The 25228-nt window shown below is 40.9% G+C and overlaps 1 protein-coding gene across 3 annotated transcripts in view; it reads left to right on the forward strand.

The window, feature by feature from the left end:
* Positions 1–25228, forward strand: part of HIVEP2 (HIVEP zinc finger 2) — a 137020-nt gene that overhangs the window by 54320 nt on the left and 57472 nt on the right. For 2 of the 3 annotated variants that reach the window (XM_066315567.1, XM_066315566.1), the window contains exon 3: positions 6772–6833. The exons of the other annotated variant lie outside the window; for it this stretch is intronic. The gene's annotated coding sequence lies outside the window, so the exon portion shown is untranslated. The remainder of the gene's footprint in view (positions 1–6771; positions 6834–25228) is intronic. 3 annotated transcript variants of the gene reach the window in all.

Consider the following 25228-nt stretch of genomic DNA (forward strand, 5'->3'; position numbering starts at 1 on the left):
AAGTCACCCTGCACAGTGGGTAACCAGATACTCGTCTGTTTAGTTAAAATAATTAGGTGTTGTGAGCAAGGGATACTTCACATTCACCGAAAGTCAAAGTATTCACTGCTGCATCTTGTAATATTTCTGTCGGTAGACCTCTCCCTCCTCCAGCGAAGTGTGTTGGTGTTTCAATGTGCAGCTAGTTCCCAGTGGGCACAGGACTGTAATTACCATACCTGGGAGGCGAAAACGGAGACTGAAGCTGACACAGGAATATTGGGGCTTCATTCTGAAATCTGTTCAAAGATTAAATGCACTTCTTTTCTCTTCCACCTCTCCCACCTGTTAAATCTATGGCTGTACTCTCTGTAAAGCTGCTGTAGTGCTGGGTATTTGTTGAGGGTCTTGAATCGCTATTTAATAGTTTTGTATCATTTCTACACAAAGTACTCTCAGCGCTTAAATACTCTTGAGAGTAAAGAGGTGCTCTGGGACAGAAAGAAGAGAAAAAAAATTAGAAAGCTCACCTTGCCATGACCCCCAGTTTTGATGGCACTATTTTGTTTGAAGAGTGACTGCATGGAGCAGGTAGTGCAGCTCATTCATTAGTGAAATCATAAACACATGTAAATATATGTTAATAATGTGAGCTGGCTATATGTTGTGAAATACTCTGAAATATGAGGCAAAGCAGTGATTTGTCATTTTTCAGGGGATGTGGTATATTTTGTTTGTTTTAGTTCAGTATCATCTGTTATAGTCATAAATACCTGATCTCTCAAGGTGATCTTTGTGTTTCCATAAAGTCCAACTGAAATCAGTGAACCAGTTCCCAGATGCTTGGAAACTGCAGTTTTGGTCAGGTTGTGTAAGCAATGATGCCTTGTATAGTTTCATTGGTTTGTTTTGAATTTGTTCCTTCAAGTGTCATGGAAGAAATAAAGGTTAGCCATCATTCATTTAGGCATTACTTTTCTTTAGGGAAAAATAAGGAATCACTCATAAACATTGCTCATATTTGTAGTGATCAGAGTAACAAAAGTGAAGAGGAAGAAAAAAAATGCAGTGAAATAATACAAGAAAAATACAGTGTAAAGAAAAGTTGGAGCAGTGAAAAAAGTTACTTCATTTTTGTGAATATAATTTTTTAAATCCACTTGTTCAAGTGAATGAAGAGCCTTCTATCTTTTCGTTGTTACTGTATACACTAATGTGAGTGAATGGTGTCAGATACACTTCAGCTTTTCCTGTGTGTTCTGTGCCTGATAACCTTGGTCCTGAGACCTTTAGTCATCAGCTCAGTCCTCCCTGCAAGTGGCCAGCGACTTTAATAAGATTGTTGGAGATCCAGGACTAGGTCATCAGTAAGTTCATAGATTTATAAATGTTACCTGGGCATCAAACAGTTAATTTAGATGAAATCCAGCTGTTGGGCACATGGGGAAGAAGAGAGAAGGAATGCTGCAGGTGACGGCTGTGTACTATGGCAGACAGGAAGGTTTATGTCAGTAGTCTGCACCTACTCCTGAAGACTGTGGCAAAGTCTTTTCTTGGTCTCCTGTCTTGTTTCCTGTATCTACACGGAGCAGTAGTTCTTGTGGTGATTTTTGCTCTTGGCAGTATTTCTCTTTTAGTGCCACAGTGTGAGCATTTTTCCTGCAGGACCTCAAACAGCTCAACAAATGGTGAGCTGCCAGTGACTCAGCCCAGTGTCCCAGTGTCCATCTGCCTGCAGCCACCAGCACCCCTTCCAGCCTCCTGCTCCCAGACAAAAAGCCAGGCGTGAATCCTGAGACAGGAGTGGGTCACAGACAGAGTTATCCTGGAAGAAAAGGTCCTGTACTCCAAGGAGACAGTGAGGGAAGAAGCTTCCTTCTAACCCAAGTTACATTTTTTCTGAGTCACATCCTGGACTTTTACATATCTTGGCTTGGAAACTTGCTGTAAAGGGGACAAGAAAGAGACACCACACACTGACATCCCCAGGAGCCTTGATAATGTCAGGACACCTGACAGTCCAGCGGCACTTCAAAAATGGCACTGTCATGAAGGAGTTACATGATACTGCAATAGCTAATAACATAAGGGCAGTACAAGGTACTTATTCAAGATTGCTGAGGTGTTTGCCAAGTGTCTGTAGTTCCATGACATGACTTTGTCCCTCTGCAGACAGGCCTTTAGCATTGAGGAGTTTTCCGAAAACTCAACCAGTCTTTCTCAAGTACAACTGCCAGTTGCTATCCTGCTAGTTAAAAATAATAACAACTAAGTTAAAAAATTAAATTCCTTACCAGGTAGTAATTTTGTTTTCTTATTCAAACTTATTCCAACATCCTCTAGGATGGGCTCTCTTTTCTTCCTATACACTTACTTACCCTTTTGGGTTGTGAAGTGAATGTACGTTTGGGGATTGCTCTGTGTGCTGCTTGAGACCATTTCTTGACCATGTTTAGGGACAGAGGAGATACAAAGTCAGTCCGTGAGGTCATGACATCTGTCCCTTGTCTCGGAGGTAGGATAACAATCTGAGGTGTGAAACTCTTTTCTCGCCTTCAAGGAATTCTATTTCTTTATACAAAGGCCAGCCAGATATCCTGATCTGGAAGTCTGCAATTTGAGAATGAAAAAGAAGCTATTACAACTAAGAAACAGAAAACCCATTAAACCCCCTTTCACTTATATGCAGGGAAAAGTGATAGTAACCAGATTTTCTCAGTCTAACCAAATCATGGAGCATCTCACTGAGTAAAGAAAATAGGAGCCTTTTGAGGCTGCTTTGCTGTTAGCTCTCCATCCTCCATAAAGCTCAGCACCATGCACTCATGAAATACAGCCTGTCTTTAGAAGTGAGGTAGTGATTTTCCACTCTCTTGACTCTTGACCAGGAGCTCAGGTCTCATGCAAGCAGAAGCTTGCTGCTGGTTACAGAGGGAGCAAGGCTGCAAATCAGAAGGTCAGTTGCTCTTTTCAGTTTATCATTTTATTAAATTAGATATCGCAGTGGTATCAGAGGCAAGATTACCTAGAAGGGAATAAAGAGGTAAAGTGTAAAATGATGCAAATAAGCAAAAGGAGTATTAATTTAACTACTAGGAAAAAAATCATATGATGGAAGTCTGTTCTCTTGATGGAAACTAGAGGAGCTGATTAGTTTGAGCAACTCAAAAGTGAACTGGACAAAATTCTGGAAAATATACTACATAGATTTTCTTACTTAGATACAATATGATCCAATAGACTTTGGTAATTTCCTTTTTGATCTAATTTCTGGGATTCTAAGATCAATTTTCTTGCCTATCTCACTGCAAACGTTCTTTGTGAATTTCTGTCAGTTTTACCACAGAGGGAGGCAGTAATCCAGCATGGTGGTATTTTGAAGACTCCAAACACGTTTCTCATGGCCATGTCTTGCCATTGCTCTATTGTAAAATTCTCAGAATACTTGATGGGAGTTTTGCATTAAATTGTAAGGTATTTATATCCAGCTGCTCTTGAGAGGCCCAAGTCATATCCGTGCTCTATTTCCATGGTAGCCTTCTTCCAGTTCTTTCAAGATACAATTTGGCTTTACAGGAAATAATAGTCATGCCTACCACACTGTAACTAAAATATCCAGACACATGAATCTTTTTCTTGACTTTCTATAAAAATGTCATGTGTAGCTTTATTTTGTTTGTTCTGGTTTGACTATATTATAAACAAGAGTTTATTAAAACATTAGCTCTAAGTTACAGTTCTTTTTTGAGACTGCCAGGTCTTACAAAAAATATTACTGAAACTGCAGGGCAAAACCACATATTAACAGAAAAATGAATAATGAGTCTGTTTTCATATGGATTTTTTAAAAAGTACAGCTTGTAGTTGAACTAAATGTACTATTTCCTCCACTTCATTCGGGAAGCCCTCATAGGCTTTTGACAGTGCCACCAAAAAATTAATGCTTCAGCTGTTTAACAGGTATCAAAAGCTAGTTTGACAATTGTAATCTCTTCCAGGAATTCCCTTTCCCATTTTCCCTCCCTATAAAAACAGATAACAAGATGCTTATATAGTAGAAATGGAAAGTCAGAGCTATTTTACGAAGCGTTGTGCATTCCTTCCAGCCTTAGGAGATGAGGCATGACATCTCCATGACAGGGTAGGAAACGCAGGCACTCTGTTGTGTAAGTAGCACTTGCTTCAAGGATTAGCTGCTTGCCAAGATAGCACAGATTTAAATGTTTCCTAAGCCATTTCTGAGTTTTTACGTAACATGGCAGTGACAGGAGAGCTGTGGAGATGGCTGGCTAGGGACTCAAAGCAGCGACCAGGGAAAGACAAAACCAAAGGAAGCAGAGAAATATGCCACATGTGCCAGCATCAGCTGACACAGCAGAACTGATGGCAAGGGGAAGCAGCACCAGCCAGGCTTCTCTTGAATTTCTGTCCTCACTTTAACATGCAACAAGATGAGACAAACTGAAAGGAGACGCCACTTGAACTTTTGTTCTGAAGCATCTCAAAAAGGCACTGAAACGTAGACTCAAAGGTCAGAAGTGTTCTCTTTTCTGGAACAAATTCCCAAGACAGCTGTTAATACTACTCTGTCTTTTAAGGTTAATCTTTAAAAGTATTCAGTGATAAGTATTAGGAAATATATAGTATAACTGTGGCTGTGTGAGGAACGGTTTGTTCTTCTCTAATAACAGAAAGGAGATTCTGTGTTAGGAAGAGTGAAATAATTAAAGAGGCTGCCAATAAAAAAAGCCACTGTGTTTGCAGAGGGTGCCCTTGTGTGTTCAGCAAATGCCAATTAAAGAAATGCCACGTTATGTGTACGATGGTTATTACTGCACAAACAGTTGTATAATTACGTGCTGGGTCAGAAGGGGAAGTTACCTTCACCTCACAGCCATTATTTTAAAGCAAACACAAATACCAGGCACACAAACATCAGGCGCTGCGGCAGTAAAGTAATGACTCTTTGAAAATGCAGGCTAAATAAAAAAGAGTTCATGTAACAAGCCTTGGCATTGTGGAAGGTAATTTTTACAGTGTCTGCACTATGTGGATTAGAAACATCATCTTTATATAATGGGGAAGCACACAGTTCCTTCTACCACTTGAAATATAGTTTATATAGTTATGTTGTTCTGATGCTTGGAAATATGAAGAGACTATACAGAATATACATTTCTTTCAGTTACCTTCTTTGATACTGAAATGTTTGTAGTCCACATGCCCTTGTATATGAGTTTGTACACTTCCTTCTGTTGTGCTACCAATGGTCTGATGTCACCATCATCTGATGCACTCTGCTCTCAGCTCTTCTGTGGCTCTGACTGGCTTTAGTGAATTGAATAAAGGGCAGTTCTGCAAGTGACCTTGTGCAAGACATGTCCTTGGGTCTTTATTACTTGCACTTCTTTGTAGGTGTTCTACTTGGTATTTTATTTTCCATATTTTGCCTGAAGCTTCATTGGATTCAAATCTAAAGAGGCAGAATGATCTGGGGATGCTGGGCCATCCTGGGCATGCACAGGGATAGCTGTGCTGTATGTGGATTCATAAGGTTTGAACCAAGGCTATCAGGTTTGCCATCTTTTCTAATGTGGTTGTCATCTGTGCTTGTTATGGCCTCTCTCTGGGTCGTAAGAAAGAACAGAGTTCAGCAGGGATTGTGTTACCATCAGTGGCCTGAACCTTTGTGCTCGCTTGACCTCATGCCTCTAGGAAGCTCAGCTGGCACACATAGCACAGACCTTTGTGGCAACACCTTCTGGGAGCGTGGGCAGCCTCTAAGGTTATCCTGCTTCCATATATGCCGAGGTATTTTCATTGACATGTTCTTTTCACAGGTTTGAAATCACTGTGGCTTTAAAGTCCCAGCTTTCCCTAAAGCGAAAGCACTGCACTCACCCGAGGACCTGCTCGAACCCAGCATCTGCTGGGGCAGGACGGGGTGGCAGAAGTTAAACAGAAAGCGTTAGTTTGAAAAATGTTATGAGGTCACCATCCTTTTAAATTGGTTTACACAGATGGCTGTCTGGTTTGTTGCTTTGTCCTTGCTTAATAGTAACTGTTTATGGAAAAACGAATTGCTTTGCAGAAGGAGGTCCAAAAGCTCATGCTGTTGTTTCCCTCACTGGAGGTCTTCGTGTTTTTATGGGCATACAAAGATTTGGCCTGAAATGGAGATTAATTAGGAAGCATAGTGAATAATTAACTGTTTGACTTATTCCTAAGCTCTGTAGTCACCGGCTTAGAAATAATTTCCCAAACTGCAGGAGATAAGAGAAGGTTATTCCTGGTTTCACAATGTCCATATTGTTAGGGCTTTGTGCTGTGTGTACTCTGACATCAGCTGATACCTACGCAAGCTGGGTCCAGCTTCTCTTCCAAACCACTTCCTGGGGTTTTCTCGGGTAATGGCAGTGATTCAGAAGACACCACAGTGCCTCAGAAAGCCATTTTTCACACATTGCACCCAGACTGTATGACCATGAAACTAAGTTTTGTTCTTAAAACTACCCACTTTTTTGTTTGTTCTGCATTCAGATTTAGATGTACATTGCTTGGCTTGTGTCCTACTGACCTGTTCAGAGACTCACTTTTCTGTTTTCTGGAAGATGCAGGAATATGACATACACATGTGCCTGAGGTCAGTCTCCAGGCAGAGATGCTGGTTTTGCATCCAAAATTGTTCCTACCTGGAAAACCATTCTACAAAAAACCCAACAAAGTAATAGACAGGATTAAATTGTTTCGAAACAAATCAAATCTAAATAATGGTGCTCTGCACTTTTGCAGGACTGTCTACTTAAGAAGCTGAGAGTGAGTTAGGAACATTGATGAAGCCTCTATTCTGTGAGGTGGGTATGTGTTTTTTATTACAATTTTGGAAAACAATAAAAAATTCAAACCATTTGCCCCAGTCCAGCCACAGAACTATTTAAGAGCTGGGAATAGAATCCAGAATTTTTGCGCCATGGCACGTGTTCCAGTGAACAATTACAAATAAGGTATTTGCCATTCTCTTAAGAAAGTGATGAGTTTTTGCATTTTGTTAGTGCTTCAAGTGGCTCTTTTAATTTTTGATTTCTGACTAATGGAATAAGTGACTCTCACAGATACTTTCGCTCCTCTGCTCTTGCGGTGGCCTTAGATCAAAGTCTGGGGAGATAACAGTCTGTAATAGGGGAGCCAGTGGATATCAAACGTGTCCACTGGATCCAGGCCAGACATAATCTGGGGCTCAGAAATGTTCTGTGCGTTTCATTAATTTTTCATTTTTTAGCATTCTATCACGGTCAGATGCATCAGCATCTTTTAATAAATCCCCTTCCATATTCAGACTTGCAGCTCAGGTTTGCAGGCCCATGGGGGCTGGATTATTTGAATAAGTCTGAGAAGTGAAACTGAACATTTGTAGGTGCAGCAATTACAGGCAGCCAATCCGGTGAATCTTGTAATTTTGATAACCTTCATTATTACAAGATGCTGCATGCAAAACCATCAGCTGTCCTTGCCCTCTGTGTGAGCAGCTCAGTGTGGACCCTCAGTGCTTCCTTGTGCCAAGGCTACTTGCCCCCCCCTGCTCGAGCATCGCCATTCCTGTGGAGCTTGTCTTGAGCAGTGATCTGGAGAAGCTCTCTCTCAGGTTCTTCGTTATTTGCACTGCTTTCTCTTTTGGCATTATGAGGTAAACCCCATTGAGTGGGATTCTGTTTCCTGCTTCATCCTGTTGGGATCCTGGATTTGCTGTTGCCAGAAGTAAGTCGGGATTGGAATTTTCTTTAAACTGGTGTTCATTTTTAAAAGCCTATTTTGGAATAAATTACTCTGACAGTAAGTACCAAAATAGGTATTGATAAAATATGAATTTATGCATGCCAGCATTTATCTCTTTTGTATCTATTCACAAATACATACCAAAAATTGACTCTAGCTCCATATGGCTCCAAATCTCTTCCCTCCCCCGGCTGTCAGCTTCTCCTCACCTGGATGAATAAAAGGGAGCAGAGCGCTGGGCCATGAAAGGAAGGTGGGTGTAGCAGAAAAGTTAAACTGAATACGTTTTCTCTGGGACATCACTGTGGCTCCCCAAGTGCCTCTCAGTTTGGATGGAAAAGGCATTAAAAAGGTGATGCCGTTTGGTGCCAATCTTAGTTTCACCCTCTGAAAAAGGAATGAAAATACTCAGATGGCGACTTCCTTCTGTGCTGATTTGCTTTCTGGGCAGCAGTAGTTGTGTAAAAGCTATTACTGTTTTAGAACCTTTTCAGTACACGTTATGGCTATCAATTAAAATAATTGATTTTTGAATCTGAAATTTTCAGTTGACCGAAGTAGAGATGTCAGGCGTGTTCGTTAGAGATTTGGTTAGACTGTTCGTAATCTGTTCAGCAGGGCTATAAGGAAGTTGAGATACCTCCACTCCAAGACCTTCCATTTTCTGAGCATAAGCACCATTTATTGTGCTCTGTTCTGAAGCGTTTCAATTCAAAATCTGTGGTGAGGTTTGTTATACGTAGTGTGATTGAAATAATGCAAATTCATTGCCATAGGGTAAAATGATGTAAGATCTTTGGGAGGGAAAACACCCATTCCTTCTGCCCTTTCTGGAGGCGAAAGGTGCAGGTTTCCCATGTCACTGCAGGATGGGTGGTGGGATGGCACAGCTCGCTGCCTCACTGCCTCACACGGCACTGCTGGAAAACCTGCACTGCTCACATCAGCATTCAGGTGTCAACCAGCTCCTCAAAGCCTCCAAAATGGGAAAGTTATGATCCAGTACTAAGTGTTGTTGCCATAAAACCATGATCCCAAATTTACAGGGTTACCTCTGCTTTTGCTGCTGGGTATGCGGGAACCCAAGTGGGCTTTTTCTGATGCTGTTGTTTTTTGTAAGGGACCTGAAATGATCGCAACTGCTTTGGAGTTTTTTCACAAGATTGCTTTCTGCCACTTCCTTTAGAAACCAAGCATGAGCCCACAGCTTTCTGTCCTGTTAGAACATTAAGTTTTGTTGTCAAATTCAGAGCAGTTAGATCAAGTTTTAAAGATATCTAGAGGAATAAAAAGACAAAGAAACAGTTAAGGAGGAACAGAAGACAAAAGTGGTTGAAAGAAAATTTAGATGGGAGAAGGTTCTGAAATACTTTATCTCGCCTCTAACTGGGACAAAACCTTGGCAACTCTTTAGCAGTAAGACATCTTACTTCAGAACATTTTAAATGTTGCTTCAGTTTTATTTTGCATATTTTTATGTCATTAATGTATTCCAACTCATCTTGTATGTCTTGTTAAACTGTAATTCTCTGAATAGAGCAATATTGTCAAACTGTTATCTTGTTATATCTTAAGGCCTATTATTTTCATTTATCTTTATTTAAACTAGGGACAGAATTTCTGTGTTTAATTGAACTTTTCATTTCTATCAAATCAGTATGTTTTTCTTTCAGGAAACCCCAGTATGAAAAGTTTGGATAAGTTACAGTTTTAGATTTTTTTTCAATTCCTACTATTCAGTTTCCTTTTTTTAAAATAAGTAAAATGTGCCTTCTTTTATTGTCTATAATCCCCACAAATCCCTAGAATTACATATTTATCAAAGCATAGGATTTCAACACAGATAGGACTGACTTTCCATTTCTGTGAGAATATTTACAGTTGAATGGTCTCAGGAATAAAACTGAAGCTTTTTTGCATGTATGTTTTGTGAATGTAAAACTTGCACGCACTCTGAGCTGTGAACCAAAAGCTTCAGATTGAGCCAGCAGAGAGGAAGGAATTTGTCTGCTATACAGCAAAAGGAAGTATTTGCTGTGTTGTTGAAGCACATGGCCTTTTGCCATCTTTGATAAAGTATTTAAGAGTTGTGCACCCAAAGTCTGCTGCCCTCTTGACCCATCATTCATCACTGGCTGTAGATGAGGTAGATGAGATGCAGCTCCATAGGAGAGCCATTGTTTCAGCCCTGCACAGTTCCTCAGAGAACGGAAGCTGCAGACAAAACGGCTCCCTGTGATTCACTGTGCTGCTCAGCCTCCTGGTGTTTTTTCTTTTACCTATACCTTTTCAGGTCCTGCTCTGTGCTGGCCAAGGTGGACAGGCAGCCACACAGATGAAGCTGAGGGATTGATCTGCTTTCCAATCAGCTTCACTGGGGGCGAATGAGATGAACGTCTGAGATTTTTTTTTCTGTATTGTAAAGGAAAAGCAGATACAATTATCACAGCATTTGCCTTGGCAAAGCATTCAGATTTATTCCCCTTTTGACTATTCAACAGTGTTGATAGATGATGCTTAAAACGTAGACTTGCCCATAATTTTTCTAGCACACTGTGAATTGCCCAGTCTTTTTTTTTTCCTCTCTGTGAGCAGTTCTGGTTACAGAGATGCCAGCATCCCCAGTAAGTATGCTAAGAATGTAGAATTATGCTTTGTACTGCTAAATTAACAGACAGGAATAGTCACACCAAAACAGATTCAGCACCCAGATGGGAAAGTGTCTCCTCTAGCCCAAATTTTAATGACTTTTTTGCATGAGAAATTTTCACCAATGTAGCATACTGTGTGATTTAAAACAAATGTTATCATCTCTCTCTGTTGGTGACAGGTAACTTGTAGAAAATACAGCTTTCTTTGTAATGACCAACCAGGGCTTGGAAATGTCTGGACATTTAGGCAGGCTAAGGAAGTAGGTTAACTTTTCTTTTATTATCTTAAACTATTAAAAAAGATAATTTTTAGTCTAGCAAATGTAATTTTTTGAGCACTAGTTTGAAGGATCTGATTATTACTTGATTTGTTATATGTGCAATCCTTTTAGCTTTTACATTCCTGTAAGTGACAGGGGAATGAGTGCTGGGTGGCATAACAACAATATCAGAAGAGTCAACTTAGATTGTGGGATGTGGTGTGAAATATTCTCAGACTTTTCTGCCTCCTGACTAGAAAGGGTCTGTTAATGAAATGATGGGATCCATGGTCTTTGGCAGTGTGCCTGTGCCAGCTGAAATATTGTAGGAGATCTTGCCTCCCTGCAAATTTTAACAATGACTGTGTTATGATGAAGTGATGCAGAAGTTTTATGATTTGTTTAAAAGAAGAGAAAGAGTCTTCCACTTCTTGTGAATGCTTTACCTAAGAGACACTGCAGTACACAGCCTGACTTGTCCTTGGAACTCCTTTATGTTTCGGCTATGAAGTCAAGTGAGATGCGCAAGTGCTGGAAGGAGAAGTTAAAAAAGGTGTACACGGGTGTTTGGACAGAAAGATACAGTTTTCTGTAGTTGTACCAGACACTTTAGATACCCTACCTTTCAGTCACTGCAGCTGCTCAGCCACTGAGGAGATACTTTAGATGTCATTATTTTGTGCTGTTCTCCAGTTCATGGTATTTCTAATTTTGAGTGCACTATATTACCCTATTCCTGTTTATAAATCTTTTAAGTGTTCACATTAAAAAAGTAATTAAATTGTCATTATAATTTATAGTATGCCTGAAGTCAATCACCTAATTAAATGGAAAAAGAAGAGAGGTAGTAGGTTCATAAGCATTTATTAAGTACTACAGTATTAATTATGCAGGACTTTTGAACCAAGCAAAAGAGGAAGGAATGAAAACACCAATCTAAAAAGGCTTTCCATTGCTGGCCTTCTCAATTTAATAGTGTGAGACACACCCCAACTCCCAGTTGGCAGGACCACACTAATGCTTTCTTTTTGTTAATTTTTAATGAAATTACAATGGGGTTTTTTTAATGACAATCACTTGCAGCATTTTCCTGTAATATTTTTGAAAGCATAATTTGTCCCCATGCAGGGGCCTATAAACACATGAGTAGAATTGAAGAAATTGAAGATACATTTAGAGTTATGGTTTGGGGTGGATTGTGCAGGAGCAGACACTTGGACGTCACTCCTCAGCATCTCGAGCGGGCAGTGGAGCCTGTGCTGGTCCCGATGGCTTGGGGGCCACTGGATGTAGGGGCTGAGCCCAAAAGGACAGGCTGAGAGTGGCATTAGGAAAGGGCAGGGATATGTGGGGACACTGTGGACACGACAAGGTTTGCACTTTCTTTGCAGCTGTTCTTTCACCTCCAGCTGCACGTGTCACTTGTCTGGCAGTGGAGGGCATGAAGTGCTGGCTCACCCTGCGGGGCTGGGGTCAGGAGGAGGCTCTGTAAGGTGGCAGACTGTGGGCTGGAGCCTAAGAAATGGAAGTGCATTATATTAGTGAGCTTGTGAAAACAAGGCTGTGTCACTGTGTCTGGTTTGTACTTTGCTGCATTAGATGATCTGCCTGGAGCAGGCAGATAAACTAGATGGAGAAGAAGCCCTAAAGTTAGGATTTCTTCTCTTTTGCTAGTTTGTTAAAAAATTAAAAACTCTGGTATCACACACACTGAAATAAACTTGCCTGCATTCCATGTTGTTTCCCAGGATTTTCATTTCATCCTCAGTGACCTTTACACCTGAACATTAGTCATTGAAACCTCCCTTTTTAGATAGCAGGAGAGCCTAATCCATCAGCCCAGCCCTGAGCCCTGGCTGCACTGAAGGAGACTGCAGGCTTTAGGAGGGAGAGAGAGAGACTGAGCAGGCAGAGGCAGCTGCTTTGAGCACTGCAGCAGTCCATGATCTCCTGCTGATCCATCGGCCTGCAGTGAACAAAGCCCAGCTGGTTCTTGGGAATACCAGAGCAGGCAAACATCAGTAACAAACCAGGACAAGCCCCAGGAAGGGGTCTGACAGAATCCACAGTGTGCTTTGCAACTCAACTGGATATTGATGGTAAGGGATACAGTGGAATCCTTGGAAAGGAACACCTATGCTTTTTTACTGCAAGAACTTGTAGCAACAAAAGCTGGTTCACTAGAGATGGGGCCTTTAAAATACCTTTACATCAGAGGTCTTTAAATTATTAGATGACCAGAAAACCCACTACTGTATAAATGGACAGGAAGGAGCTAGAGACTTACCTACTTTTCCTGTCATTATCAAATTGATTGAACACATTTTGAACCTAACTGCACAGGTATCAGTTTACATTGCAATATATTAAATAGGAAGTCATTGGCAAAACCTAATCACAACATAATCATAACATCTGAAAGTTGGACCTGACTTACCTGAAAGCTGAAGAACCAGGTCGATAGCTCTTTCTTTGAAAGAAATTGAGATTATGTGACTGGAATATAAATCCCTGCTGAAGACTATTTATTTTCACAGTCTTTAATAGGCTGAACTGAATTGACAGCAAAAATGACCAACAAAAAAAGGCTAGATTGAACTATCGCGAAAATGTACTTTGTATAGGTATTATATGCTTTATACAAAAAACATTGAGCCTCTTTGGCCATAAGCACTGTGGGATTGTGTACCATCTTCTTCAGTACAAGGATGAAGAGGATTGTACGCTAAGGCCAGGTCCAGCAGCTGAGGTTGCACCATCCCTTTTCCTCGTCCTACGCACCACCTGAGTTACAGGCTTGTGTGTCTTGCTGGAGGGAGACCTGTGGTTACTGCCCTTAACCTGTTTATTGCTGTAATTAATGCTTCAAACAGATGTAACTGGGATTCCCTTTGTAACGAAGCCAGTGTTTTACCTTATATGGAGAAAATTAAACTATTGACGGCTCTTCATCTCAGAACTCATAATAACCCTATAATGAGTACAGTCATTATGCTTTAGGTTAGCACTGCAGCAGTGTTATATAAGGAATGTGACTTGACAGTTGTCTGGGGAAAATAATTATATATATTATATATATCATATATATATCTCAAAGGTAGTAGCTTACCCAAGGTCTCAGATGACAGAATACAAGTTGGGTTATATAATTCATTTTATGGTCAATAAGCTTGTCTTCTGGGCTGCATGTTGGAAAACGTAATGCTTGTCTGTTTGTATCAGACTTTACAGCTCTCTCCTTAATACAGAAATTGCTCGTGCCATGCTATTGTAATCTATTTTCAGGTCCTCATGCTGGCACTAGGCAAAGGCAGTCCCAGCAGTGGTGTCCTCTCTTTGTTGAAACTGAAAAACTAGGAAACCCAAACCTTCCATGTATTGATTCTGAAAACAAGTTGGATGAGTTTTATATTGCAGCCCTTTGAAGTAACAGTGGAGCAGAGCTGTTCAGATATGCTCTGCCAATCTTTTTGTCTAAACAAAGGAAAGTAAGTCTCCTCATGTGTCTTTAGCACTTTAGACATGTATTTTCACTGGGAAAATGGACTTGTTTTATGTTACTGGCAAATAATTGATTTTAAGTTCCAGATATCATGATACAATGATGCATCAAATGAATGCTGTATTTTAAAGCCACAGTTGTGGAAATTGCATTTTCTCAGGTATCAAAACCAGCACAGGTGTTCTGTCACATGTGGAGAACTTCACTGCCTCGGTCTGTCTTTACGGGCTGCTCAGACATCGCTCAGAGGGATCTTTGTTAAGCATTGGCAGAGTTGGGACACATGGATGTTGAGTGGCACATGCCTTGCACACACAGTGTGTGTGTGACTCCAGGCAGCTCAGCCAAAGACTCTCTGTAAGCATGAGGAGGGCACCAGCTCCTCCTGTGTTCCTGGATCTCCTCTGTGTTAGATGCACAGGTGTGTCACAAATATCAGGGGAAGGGTGTTGCTTAAAAATCGAAGTATATGGGCCATGATTGCAGACAAGGCATATCAGAAGTAGCTTTTAAGTTCCTGCTACTGGAATTTGGTGTGACCTCAACAGCCTCCAGATGTTCTGTGTAAATGTTCAGGTAATCTCGGTGCTGATGTGGCTTCATTCTGAGCAATCCCTAATAGAGGTGACATAAGTTTATGCGGGGAGGTGACACTCTTTGTGTGGATGAAAATTCTCTGGAATTACAGGGCACATCCTGAAGAAGAGCAGTAATAAATTCCAGCTATTTCATTAATCTGAGTATTGATCTTGTATGTGGGATTTTCTTTAGATATATCTTGGGAGAACAATATTAAATTTGAAAGAACAAATGCCACTATAAAGCAGGGAGTTGTGCAATGACATATTTTTAACTTCAAGTCTCGTAAATTAAATTCCTAACTAGATTTGGTGCAAATATTTAAAATCCTCTTCAGTGCACAAAATTGAAGAGCCAAGGGGCAACCTCAACTCACAAGACTCTTCAGGAAGATGGAAAATCCCAAAGTCAAGCTGACAGTGTGTTTAACAGAAGAAATCTAGGTACATTGGTTCTGGAAAGAGACTAAGTGAGAGCTTTAGGTGCACATATGTTTCTGCAAGGGCTGGAATGAACGGGGCAAGATATTTTCATATGTTGCTGGAGAGAAATTGGGGGGAAAATATTGTGGTTAAGCTACAGCAGGGACTACTTGGCTCTAGACTGTTCAATATTGGAAAGGGGTTCCTACTATACAACATTTAGGTCAGTGCAGCATGGGAGGGTGTGGAGTTGGTCATGGCTAGACTAGATAAGTGACTATTATAGTGACCTAGGATGACCCATTTAGAGGTGGCTTCCATCCCAGATCTTTTGGTGATTTTTGTTCTCTTCAGATTCAACTCTTGTCAGACTGACTTGTTCTTCCAGTTGGTATGTGAATTATTACACCCCTATTTACAAAAGGCCCTCTGCACAAAGAACAGCACGTAAGATAAAAATATGACCAATATTGCTTTGCATTTATTGCAGACGTAAATGCCAAATAATTATTACATAAATTCAACAGTGTGCTTGTGTTTATGGATAATCTCTGGAAATTGGTACTAAAAATAAAATATCTTATAAATATTTAGGCTATACTTAAAACATTTGGGGTTTTCCTTAGAATACTTACCCCCCCCCCACCAATGTCTCCATATTTTAAAGATAGGAAATGCATAGAATTTTAGGGAATAATCTCACACGGGAGGTGAGATACAGTCTGTGTCCCCATGTCCACATGAGCTATGTCATGAGGCAGGTTCCCAGGGAAGGGTTTAGAGGACTTACAGTTCAGTAAGCTCGTGCATGTGTGTTCGTATGTATGTGCGTACCCTTTAGTAGTAGTGTGATAGTCTTACTTAACAGTGGCTGCAGTCAGTGGAATTTTTAACTGAAGACATGTTTTCTCTGTGCCAGGTTATGTTTTCTTTCATGACACTACACTGTTCAAAAGCAGGCTCTATTGTTAAGTAATTAAAATTGGTGCATGGGCAAAGGTTCACTTTAATCCACAGAAGGAACATGATGTATAGCTAATCACACCTGGCAGGGAAGAGCATTTCTCTTTGGTCACAATCCAGGTTCCATTGACTTTTACGATATTTGGATCAAGTTTTCTAATCATGTTGCTGTGATGACCTGCAAACCCACTGAGGACTTCATTGCTCATTGCCAGGACTAGTTGTAATGAAATGGTATGAAAAGCATTGGAACATAGATGCCAAAACCTAAAATCTGCAGTTTAAGTTAAGAATTTCTTTGACTTGTCAGAATGAAAGAAATGGAGTAGCCTCAGGAAAGTTAATCTGACTCCATTTACTTATCCTCTGTTAATCACATTTGAAACTGCTGTAGGATTGGTGTATTAGTAAGCAATCCTTAGAGAAGTGGTGAGCAGTGCTTTACCTGTCCTAAGGTCATGCAAAGTTCATCAGGCTCTGGCAAAGTTCATCAGGCCGTGTCTGGAGCCTCTTCCTGGGATCTCATTATTCTGCTGGTTTCCCATGAAGTCATCCTGATAGAAAAAAAAAATAGCTTCTTTTCTTTGAGTGCTTGCTCTTCTATGATGTAAGCACTTTATGGTGATCACAAAGGTTCTAGAATAGTGCAATAATGGTTTGGGATAAAATTGACTAAATTTTAATATATCTGTTGTAACTGCCTGAATCAGAATTGGTGCTATTAATCTCTCAAAATGTTCGAGTGGGAATTTGAATAATTCTTTGAAGATGTAAAATTCAGTAGGGATCTGTTCTGTCCCTTTTTCCCCTACCTTATCACTTTTTTTAACCATTCATTGTATCTGAATTTCTAATCATTATGTTTTTTTGTGTCTTTTATTCTTCATGAGAAGCCTTTAGCTTGATTTCTTATGTTTCTTAGTAGTGGTAATATGTTTTCCTGGTAGAAACATGTTTTTAAGCCTTATGTGTTGAAAGCATTTTTAAGTCCCGTGCACTTGTCTTGTCTCCTTCCATAGGGCAGTTTTTCCTTGGTTGGAGCATCTGCAGTCAGAACGGCCTCACACCATTTTTCTGGTCTTACTAAGCAGGAGCAGGAGCCCTAAAATAAAATCGAACCTTGAGGGTTTAAGGGTTTGAGTCTTGGTGAAATTGCCATCTTATACTCCTTAGTCTTTTGCTTGCAGCTGAACCAAAGCTCAGCTGAATGCAGCAGAGAAAGCAAAGGTAGCCTAAAACCCTGTTTTTCCATTTCTCTGTTTCCTGGGGCAACCAGGCCTTGAAGATACCATATGTTAATATGAAACATCCTCAGAAACCAGGTTTAGCTAATCCCTGCAGTCTCTTTAAGTCAGCCAGTCACTTTCTGCTATTCGGTGTTACAGTATCTGTTTGAGCTGGCACCTAGCTTTTGGAACAGAGGCATCAGATTTAGTGGAGGCTTTGCTCACCTGCATTATCATTTGTGTTTCAAAGGTCAGTAATTTTATTCTTAAAATATATTGCCTTTTAATGAGTTTTCTGGGCATAGTAAAAAAAGGCAATTTAGAGAGGGATTGGTTTAGTACACTATTTGGAGTCTGTGTTTTGTTCTTTCTTGTCTTGACTATCGCAAAAGGATATTCAAGGGGGTACTTCGTCTGGAACAACATTCATAAACTCTGAAAATTCAGGATAAAACCTTTGTGTCTTCTCTGAAGAAATGAGTCTCCTGTCTAGTACCACATAAATAATTTTTATTTAGGGCTTTAAGTTCAGTAGCATGTCTGATAAGCTTATTTCTTCAGCTATTGCTTGGTTAATAGCTATTAAGTGATGCAGGAAGTTAAACTTTCCATCTTGCCTTTTCTGTAACTTTTCATCTATGCTTCAGCTCTCAGACAGTGGACGGGAATTGCAAGGTACTGCACAGGTCATGGATCATCATTGCTTACAGACTGGAGATTACTACCCCACCACACTACTTGTGTGAAGAGCTGTGGAAGTGCTCTGCCTCTCACTCCAGGCAAAGCCATCTGGGTTGGCTTTGGTTGAAGGTCAGTGGAGAGCTCACACTGAATGAATTCGAAATGTGAGCTTTCAGCCAGTATGGAACAAGTAGGGACAGAAGGACCTTCAGCTTCCATGGCTGGCTAGAGGAAGACGTGCTGTCACAGCTCTTAGGCAACAACTTTTTCCAACATTTTCCTTTAAATGAGATGTGATGGGATATGTCGGATAGTGACAAGTTTTATATCATGTTTTCCTACATGATGCTGAGGAGAAATTCATGAAACTTTTATGGAAAAGTATACCAGAACCTGTCTTGCAACTGTCCTTGCAGGAGCTTTCCACTGGCCTCCAAAACCTAGCCTTTCATCTGAGATTATTCTCCAGGCTGTTGATAACATTTTTCAGAGCTGCAGTGTTCTCAGTGAAGTTCTCAGTGTTCTCGCCAGGACTATCAGTTGTTATTTCCAGGTCCTCAATTTTCTTTCCAACCTCCTGCTGTTTTAATCCCAAACCTTCAAGCTTCCTGTCTATGGAAACCATAGTAGCCTGGAGTAAGTCCAGCCTTCCAGAAATAGGTACTGTGTGTTGTATAAAAAAATCAGATAATACAGGGTGGCCAATGACTGCAGCTGTAGACGTCATCAAACCAAAGGCAGGTAAGCCTTCTTAACAGGCTGAAAACCATGTGTGAGTGAGTATGCTGCCAGATCCTTTGTTGGTCCTAATTTCTGCAAAGGCATGTTAAAGTCACTTAGAAAATCACAGACAACACTCTTAAAATCTTAAATCACTTAAATCATTGTGACCAGTAGGTCATACCATATAGCACACCTAGAAAAAAACTTCACACAGCTCCTGAAAGCTTTCTAATAAAATTATTTTTAAAATGCATCTTAAATCAGTTGTTTTCATCTTGGTGAATTTGGTTTTTTTCTTAAACTGCCCACATAGTACCTGCACTTGGTTTGGCGTAATTTTCCCCCATGTCTCTGTACATCATGGTCCTCCATTCTCCATCCTGGGAGAAGGCTGTGCCTACTGCAGGCAGTGGCACCAAGCCCTCTGTCTGCTTCCCCCTTCTTGTGGCTCTGGGGAAGGGTGATTAGCCTGGGCTCAGCCTTCCTGGCATGGGCAGGGCCAGGTGCGTGAGCCTTCTACAGAACAGGGCTGGAGCACGAGCTGCGGTCAGTCATAGGAGTGCTGGAAACTTCTTTTGCTTGTGGAAATACCATAACCTTTCTGATAAGGGCACGTGTGGTGAGACATTTTATCTCTGCACTTCTGCAAAAGTGCATGAGAAGGTAAGATTCCCAGTAGGGGCAGAAGTCCTTTACAAAGGACTTCCTACTCCAGTCAAATGAAGAACATGCCTGTTTTACAGATTTTTGCTATCTCTGCTGTCTTGGCCAAAGGTATAAAGAAGGCATGATCCTTGACTTGATCTCTAACACACACAAAAACTCTCACTTTTTGCTATCTCTGCTGTCTTGGCCAAAGGTATAAAAAAGGCATGATCCTTGACTTGATCTCTAACACACACAAAAGCTCTCACTGTGGATGCACTTAAAACAAACCTTTACTTTTACTGAAACACTTTTAGTGTGTTGGATGAGGGAAGATGCACCTCAGGAAAAAGCTGTGCCAGCAAATAGCATAATTTTGCTGGTATGAATGAAGGCTGTGCTGGGAACACTGTCAGTACAGTGTGCTCGGACAGCTGCACCAGCAGAGCTATCCTATTCTGGATACAACCTTGTCTTCTGTTCCAGTTTGTCATGCATGATTTATCTTTCTGTCACCTCTTCAGAACCCTAGGCACCTCTTGGCATAAAAAGAAATTAAAACACAATACAGATGAGTCTGCTCTGTATTGGAGTCTTGACCTTTAATATATCAGGATTTCATACTGCAGCTTTTCCAGCAAATAGGCTGTCCTACAACAACAGAGGTGCTTTAGTGATCTGCAGAGGTCCTACCTTAGCCATGCTTCAGTTTTATTTGCTTCCACCTACCAGGTCTCAAGCTGCCTGAAATGCCTTTGAGAGGAGATAAGGTTTTCAGATTGCCTGTGAGATCATAACCATGAACTCCAGCAGTCCAGCAAGGCAAAAATTTATCACTAAAAATCAGAGAAAACAGCCTGGCAGCCTAAGTGTTAGAAGGATTGCTTAATGTTTTGTCCTGTTTTACCAGTTTAATTTTTATCAGCCTTTGGGGTTTATGTTTTTCCCCTTGGTGCTCTCATTACATTCTCCTCCCATTATTAGAGAAAGTTTTTCCACCTTAATTTGTGTCTGCTTTCCTCCTGAACAGACTGGTACATTGCTTCAATAGCAGCTTTGCAGTCAGATCCCTGAGATCAATAAACCATCTTAGTTAGTTGTTGAGTATACCAGATCTGAATTTGAAAGATTCACAGTCACGCTTAAAATACCTGATGTAAATTTTAAGAGGCATCTGAAGAATTGCTGTACATTGCAGTCATAAAGCCTTATCAGTGTTACCTTTTGACCAGATCACTGTTTGATTGGCTTTTGGTCTCATGTTTTTCTCTGCAACTATTCATGGTGTTGGTTTGGGGTTTTTTTCTCCAAGAGACAGACAACTATGTCTTTAGAGAAACAAAACAACTGTGTCAACAGATGGGAGAGAAAATACTGTGTCTGAAATAGTGCTAGGAATAAACCATGTTAAAAATAGGTAGTCTTGCCACAACTGTTTCTTTGGCCAATGTGGAAATCCTTCTTTCCCATACTTGCATATTATCAAAACTATACTAAAACCCTGCTAGAAAAGCTGCCAAATAAACCTACAAAAACATTTTACAACAATAACTACCTTTTTCCTGCCTAATTGTAAGATTACTAGTAAAGGAGAACGACTAAGGAAGTTGTGCTACCATGGGAGAGCTCTGAGCAGTGCCAGGGACTGACCCCTGGCCAGCAGCAACTAAAACACAGCTCTTTCACTTGTGGCTATAGATTTTATTGATGTGACCTTCCTCTCCCCTCCCAACAGTACTAGCACAACACCAGAGGGTTGTCAGAATTTTGCCCTTTCTTAGAAGTGTTTCTGCATTCCTAGGCCTGGAGAAAAATAATTTTCATGTCCCACAAAATACCTGGGGAAAACCCACGGCAGTTCAGCTAACAAGTTGAGGTTTTTTAATAAGAAAATTCTTTTCCTCTCCAAAACTGGAAAGCAAACTGGACTATTCTTAAATGTGACTGTTACCAGCTGAATTACAGCTGCAGTTTAGACTTTGCATTTCTGCTTTCCATCTGTTGTCTCACTTATTTTTGCTGTTTGTCTCCTTGCTTTCAATTGTCTCTTCTGTGTCTCAATTTATCCAATTTTAGTGTCTGACCAGCCAGTTCAGCATTATCACTGTCCTAATGACTGTAAAGAAGGCAGAGAAGCCCTTTCACAACGCCTCTGTGCTTTCTTTGGTCCATTTTTGTTCGTGCTTGGTGCTCCATGTTGTGTCCTCTGGGAAGAGAGAATATGTTTGCCTAATGTGTATTTTTCTGGAGTTGTTTAATTTCTGAAAATGTTTATACAGTTGGCAGCACCTTTGGGGCAGGGACAGATTGCAATCTCAAACACAGAACAAGTCAGTGTGTTGACAGCAGCTGGAGGAGCGGAAGAACAGGTAGAGCCTGGCCCTCAGAGCTCCCTTCCCCGCATTCCCTACAGCTTTTTTCTATGGGGACTTGCTTGGGATCTTGGCAGAAAGCAGCCTCAGGCAGCAGAGCATAATTTAGGGCAGCCCCATGGTGTTTGTAATTGATTCTGATATCTGCAAAGGTAGATAAGCCTCCTTCTTCTGAGGAGAAGGGCAGAGGCAGGCAAATGGTGCAGCCTGCTGCTGGGCATAAATTCCCCATGACTGGTTCCAGCCCTGCTCTTTGCAACAGGCTTTTCCTTTCCCACTTGTCTGCAGTCGAGGAATGCTCCTGGGGATCTGTGCTTGGCTGGAAGTCATCTCTGTTAGATTAATGTTGCTTGCAAAAACTGAAGGAAATCTAAAGGAAAAGAATAGGTTTCAGATGATGATAGAGGCTGCCCTGTTACTTCAGTCCATCAAGGGAAGAGCCACATTCCTTATCAAAGTAGAGTGTTTATTATCCCCACTCTTTCCTTGTTGCCACATGAGGAAAATGTAAATGAAGAGTCTGAATGCCCATTATTTTTCACTCTTTTTCCAGTAGATAAGAAAAGCTCCCAATTCACTCTGTGAAAAGGCTCAGGAAGGCTCATCAGCAATGTATGTACAGAATTTCCTATGGTAGCTTCTTACCTCGATTTCTTTGTGCTGATTCCTGGCTCTGTGGTCCCTGCAATCCATAGTGTATGTAGTATGTATTTGTATATATATCTCTGTCCACTCCAAGGATATGTCCCATGGCCTTTTTAAAATTTGTTTTTGCTTAACTGAGCTGTGGATGAGTTAAAAAGACTAGTACTTTACGTGCATGAGTGACAGTTTGATTAACAGCTGAATTCTACCTTCTTCCATCTGCTGAGCTCCAAATGAAATCAAGGGAAGTTTTGTGCAACATCCTCACCCTGTGAAAAACCAGTATTCAAAAAAGATGCACACTGCCTATTCACTTTTGACTTGAGCACATGCTTTGCTTTGCTGAATTGACTTTAGGGATTAGAGATGGAATTAAGCATATGCTTAAATGACTTGCTTAGCTGTGATTGAGGTTGCATAATTTCTCTGCCAGAGTTTTCCTCCCAAATCAGTGAGAGAAGGCTCAGGCCACAGTGACAGAGAGACGATGCAGTTGTAGCAGGCAACTACAACTGCAGGATAAGCCAATTAAGACTTATGCCCTTTGCATTGTAAAATGACATTTTGCTTTTTCATTACTGCCAGTTTCAAATTATGGTTGTGAAACTGTGGTCAAGTGAATATGGTTTCATGGGGCAAGTATACAAAATATTTTTGCTTCAGCTGTAGAAATATATAGCTAAGAGCTCTTGTGTAGCTGTGTCCAAGTTTGCTGTTGCACTGCCTTGTTTTTCAGACTCTTTCATTCTTGTATTGGGCACGAAAATCATTAGAAAACATTCACTGGCAGCATTTAATAGCATATATTTGGAACGTGAAATAAAGAAGCCAGACATTGGTGATGCACCATAATCTATTAGTAATTTGTTTAGCTCCACTCCTCCACACATGCAAGAGAATAAAATAGAAGTTATTCAAATAAAATTTATTTTTTAAAAAACCTTCACATTTATGATTATGTAGGGTTTTTTTTTTTTCTTTAGAACACCACCTGTTTTTCTGAGAGTCAATGGTGAACGCAAAATGTGAAAAATTGCAAACAAAACTAAGGGGAAGTTCAAGTTAGCTGTGGAGCCAAAAGCGTGATTCAGTAGCTGAAAATATCTCTGCGCTTCATGCATCAAACTCAAACACTGTGCTTTGGCAACGCCCCCTGGATTAGAAGCAGAGTTTGAGGTCATTCCTCCTCCAGCCTGCCATGTATGGGTAGGGCCCACGCTCATGACAAATTACTGACTTACTGAGCACACAGCAAGAGCAGAGTGACATCAGTGCAGAGGGATCTTGCCTCACTGAGGAAGACCAAAGCCTTCACTGCTGGCTTTCTCTTGGTACTCTTAAGACCTGGAGGACCAGAGTGGAGGGACTGGGAGAAAGGACACTTTAAACAGTTCCTCTCTAGATGTGGCAATAACAAGGGATAGTGAGGTAGTTTCCTTGTGAAGAGGTCACATGATGTCCAGCAGAAGTACTATAAAAGTTTGTGCTCAGAGATGGTTTGGTGGCCCGTTCAGATTTTCAAGACAAATGATCAGCTGCCAGTGATGGTGTTACACAGGGACTGCCAACCTGAAACTACAGTTGAGTGATCCTGTGCTGTACAAGCTGTCTCTGCAACTGTCCAAGACTGATCTCAGCTTGGCTGGTATAAATTCAGAGTGCCCTGAGTGAAGTCTATACTTTTAATTAACACCAGACTCACTGAGCTCTTAGTTTTATTTTATAGGGAACCTTGGATTTTTTGCAGGTGACAACCAAAACTCTGTAAACAGGCCCTAAGTCTTTAGATTATTTTTGCTGCTGACACAACTATTGCTCTCAGACATTCCGCTTCCCTCCTGGCATCCTGTGTGTCTGACCAGTTGCCAGCTTCTCAGGGACAAGTTAGCTTTTGCCTGCTGCTGAGATTGTCCGGCACGATGGCCATTACTCTGCCATGGGCTTCATGTTGCAATGGTCTTCCCATGGAGATAGAGATAGTTTTGACAGCTCCAGTGATTGCCGTGGTCTAGTGGGATACTTGCCATATTGTAGCCTACCTGCTTAGTGGCTTTAATGGCCACTTTGTGCCTCTGTCTTGGTTTCTTCATTGTGTGCCTTGCTGCATTGGTTTTCCCCAGTGCATGGGTTTTGTAGCAGGGTAGTCATTCAAAGAGAGAATGGAAGCCAAGGCCACTCAGTGTGGGAGGTTCCTCGTGATGATTTTGCCAAAGTCTGTTTTGCCAGAGCATGTTTGGATCCCATAGAGCATGAGCTTTACCTAGAATCCTATCTTGGGCTTGGCTGAGATGTGATGTTTTCATTTTCCCTGCCTACTCTCAGAGGAGCGCCAGATGTACTCCCATCTTCCTGCCAGCTGCCTGCACAAACAGCCCTCTTGGCAGCAGCAGGCTAGGCAATAGGGTTGAGCAATGTGTGTTTGAGGACACTGTGTCAATTGTCAGCTTGACCATTGTCTAAAAGCATCAAGCATGGTTAGTGAGGGTGCTCGTCTCAGCTGGCAGTGTCTAAACCGTTTTTTGCAGTGAGGTTATGGACCTATACTTAGAGGGATGTGCTCTTGCTAATTTAGCTCCTGGCTGAAGTGAAAAAAGTAACCCAAAATCATAGTTTCAGTGGTGGCAGCAAAATAAGCTCCTGTGCACATTGGGCTCTGAAGATAGAGGAGATAACATAGGGAGGCTCCCAAAAAGAACTTAGGTTCTTGGTTTTAATAAAGTGAATTACCTACGTGTAAAGTAAACAAAGTTCATAGATGTCCCTTTTAGTTAAATTATGTTCCTTTTAGTTAAATTTTGTTTGGATTG

The sequence above is a fragment of the Sylvia atricapilla genome, chromosome 3, assembly GCF_009819655.1.
Source record: "Sylvia atricapilla isolate bSylAtr1 chromosome 3, bSylAtr1.pri, whole genome shotgun sequence".
NCBI lineage: Eukaryota > Metazoa > Chordata > Aves > Passeriformes > Sylviidae > Sylvia > Sylvia atricapilla.